This window comes from Dioscorea cayenensis, chromosome 10, assembly GCF_009730915.1.
Source record: "Dioscorea cayenensis subsp. rotundata cultivar TDr96_F1 chromosome 10, TDr96_F1_v2_PseudoChromosome.rev07_lg8_w22 25.fasta, whole genome shotgun sequence".
Classification (NCBI taxonomy): Eukaryota; Viridiplantae; Streptophyta; class Magnoliopsida; order Dioscoreales; family Dioscoreaceae; genus Dioscorea; species Dioscorea cayenensis.
Window position 1 is genome coordinate 13,024,188 of NC_052480.1, and position 3,638 is coordinate 13,027,825.

At 40.0% G+C, this 3,638-nt stretch overlaps 1 non-coding gene across 1 annotated transcript; it reads right to left on the reverse strand.

Moving 5' to 3' along the window:
* Positions 1–1,170: 1,170 nt before the first annotated feature.
* Positions 1,171–1,277, reverse strand: LOC120271335. The gene has a single exon (XR_005539948.1). It is a non-coding gene; the product is annotated as a small nucleolar RNA R71 (small nucleolar RNA).
* Positions 1,278–3,638: the final 2,361 nt, after the last annotated feature.

The following is a 3,638-nucleotide window of genomic DNA, read 5'->3' on the forward strand; positions in this document are numbered from 1 at the left end:
TTATAGAAAAGTTTATGATGCCACAAGGAAGTATTACTTCTCATTACATTTCATTTATCAGATGCTTGAACGTCTAGCAGGGCATTTATACTATTGCTTTTTGGATGGTCTCTTTGGCTACTTCCAAATCCCTATTGCCTCGGAAGATCAATAGAAAACAACCATCATTTGCCTATATGGTACCTTTGCTTATCGTCGTATGTCATTTGGGTTATGCAATGCCCCAACCACATTTTAGAAGTGTATGATGGCAACTTTGAGGACATGGTAGAAGACATTATGGAAGTATTTATGGATGACTTCTCAGTTTTTGGTGACACCTTCGAGCTGTGCTTCAAAAATTTTTAATGAGTTTTGGGCAGTTGCAAAGAGACCAACATAGTTCTTTGCTGGGAGAAGTGTTATTTTATGGTGCAAGAGGGTATTGTTCTTGGGTACAAAATGTCACACAAGGGAATCAAGGTAAACAAGGCAAAAATCTCCACTATTGAGAAACTTCACCTCCAACATTGTTGAAAGTTATTTGAAGTTTTCTGGGCCTCTGGGATTTGCACTTTGCTATTTTAGCTATTCATCACTTGTTCTATTTCACACTTTCTTATCCTTCCATCATTATGATTTGTTTTTCTTTATTTTATTCCAACTTTAGGTTATAACCCGAGGTAACCCTTCGACATTAGTTAAATGTGATCCAGAAATTGGAAGAGCTCGTAGACCTGGAAAGGAACTTGTATAAAACATTTAAATCAAGCTGAGATAGAAGTTGAAGGGTCTGAAAATATGGCTGAACAACATGAGCAGCAAAGGACACTGTCAGATTATGCAAGACACGCAGTTCTTCGCACTCAATCTAGTATTGTGCGGCCATTGATTACGGCTCACAATTTTGAGCTCAAGCCAGGCTTCATCTAGATGTTACAGCAGTCAGCACAGTTTAATGATTTGCCCGATGAGGATCTAAACAACCACTTTGAGAATTTCTTCGAAGTGTGTGACATGCTCAAGATTAACGGAGTCACGGATGATGCCATCAAATTGAGGGCCCTCCCATTTTCCTTGAAGGGGAGAGCAAAGCAATGGTTGCGTTCGTTGTCTCTAGCATCGATCACTACTTGGGAGAAGATGGTGGAAGCTTTTCAAGCTCGATATTTCCCTTCTGGAAAATCTGCGAAGCTTAGGAATAAAATATCCTCTTTTGTGCAAATGGAATTAGAGTCTCTTTATGAGATATGGGATAGGTTGAAGGATCTCCTGCGGAAATGTCCTCGGTATGGTTCTATGAGTGGATGATTATCCACACTTTCTACAATAGTTTTAACTCAAGCATAAAGCAATTACTTGATGTTGCAACTGGAGGTACCTTAGGCAGTAAAACCCTAGAAGAAGCCCGATAGCTCATTGAAGAGATGGCTATGAACAATTATCAGTGGAATACACGAGACAAGAAAAAGGTAGCCAAACTTCATAAGATCGATGCAGTGTTATCATTGGCAGCCCACGTTAAGTCCTTGAGCAAGAAGTTAGACATCCTAACTTCTCCTAGATTGGCAGTAGTGATGAGTTGCACTGGGTGTAGGATAGGACATGCTTCATCTGATTGCCTAATTACTATTAGTGGTACAACTTCAGTGGAACAGGTGGATTTTGTAGGCAATGCAATGAGAGTCAAAGAAATCCGTATAGTAATACCTACAATCCGGGATGGAGAAGCCACCAAAACCTCTCTTGGAGTAATCAAGGACAACAAAAGACTGTGGCACCACTTGATTTCAAACAATAACAAGCCCCGAATATGGAGAACATAGTTTCAGGGTTTGAAAACCGGATGATCGATTTTGAGAAGGTTTTGACCAAGTTCATTCATTCTTCAGACACAAGATTTCAGTCGGTTGAAGCCACACTTCGCAACCACACCACATCGTTGCATAATTTGGAGAACCAAGCGGGTTAAATTGCAAAGTCACTTTTAGAAATACTACAAGGGAGTTTGCCTAGTAACACAAAGATTAACCCAAGAGAGCATGTGAAGGTAATTACTTTGAGAAGTGGTCGTGAAGTTGAGAGTAAGCTCCCTACTGAAAAGATGATGGTTGAGTCACCCAAAGAAGTGGAGGTTGAGAAGATAGCTAAGGAGAATGAGGTGGAACCCCCATCTCACAAGCCAAGAATTCATTATCCTTCAAGGCTGAAAAATGACCAAAATGATGAGTAATACAAAACATTTTTTGGTCTATTCAAGCAATTCCACATTAACATCCCATTTATGGAGGTGTTGTCTCAAATGCATTGCTACACAAAGTTTCTTAAAGACCTCTTGACTAACAAGAGAAAGTTGGAGGAGAGTGCATCTGTGTTCTTAGATGCTTTATGCTCAGTGGTGTTGCAAAAAAAATATGGCGAATAAGAAGAGAGACCCTGGTAGCTTCATCATTCCATGCAACATTGGCAATTTCCGTGAAGAGAAGGCATTAGCGGACTCAGGGGCTAGTATCAATGTCATGCCTTATACATTGTTTTAGAAGCTCGATTTTGGGAGAACCTAGACCCACTCAGATGACACTTCAACTAATCGACAGATCAGTTAGACATCCAAGGTGTATCATTGAGGATGTACTCGTGAAAGTTGACAAGTATATCTTTCCTGTGGACTTTGTGGTGCTAGATGTTGAAGAGGATGTCGAGGTTCCATTGATACTTGGGAGGCTATTCTTGCATACTTCCAAAGCTCTCATTGACATGGACGGTGGGGAATTGACAATAAGAGTTGGAAATGACTAGTTGACTTACCGCCTTGCTGAAGCCATGCGACATTCTCTTGATTTTGATAATACTTTGTTCTTTCTTGACACCACTGATGAGTTGATTGATGATTATGTGCACGGAATATTGTGTGCGGACCGGTTGAAGGGGTGGCTAGATCAAGAAGTGGAGAATGAAGAACTTTTATCACTTGGTCTAAAGGAAAAGGTGCAACCTATTTTGGGAGTCATGAAGAGGATGATCCAAAATATCAAGAGAACAAGGAGACATCACAAGAAGTGCCCCAATGTTAGTGGGGATAAGCATTCGTAAAGTAAGGGTGACAAACCCTTGTGTGGTAACAAACTCAACAACTCCCCCTATAACATGCAAAAATTGTTTTCATCATGCTTTCAAGTTGTAAGTAAGAGGGCAACTTTTCTTCATAAACACCCGTGAGGTAACTACAGGTACGTCTAGCTTAGTGACATTAAACAAGTACTTCTTGGGAGGCTAATAAGTGCTTGTGTATTAAGAATAGGAAGTGTTTTTTTCCCATGATGAGCATAACTTTTATTAGATTCTATTGCTAATACATGTGTTTTTGTGTTTTTTTGCGCATATAGGGTTGTAGAGCCAAATAGAGAAGAAATGAGCCAAAGTGGATTGCGAACGGGTTATGTTAATGGAATCTTGAAGTGAACACACGAGATGACACAAGTTGTGATCGAAAACATATGAGTGTGTGCTAACCTTCATTATGATCGATTGATTATGCAAATTGGAGGGGCACAAAGGAAGTCACACTCATGTGTTCTGATTTGTGCAAAGTTAGCAAGATCCCCATCAAATGTGCTTTTACTTGAAGAATCAACACGATCTACGGTATAGACGTGTGC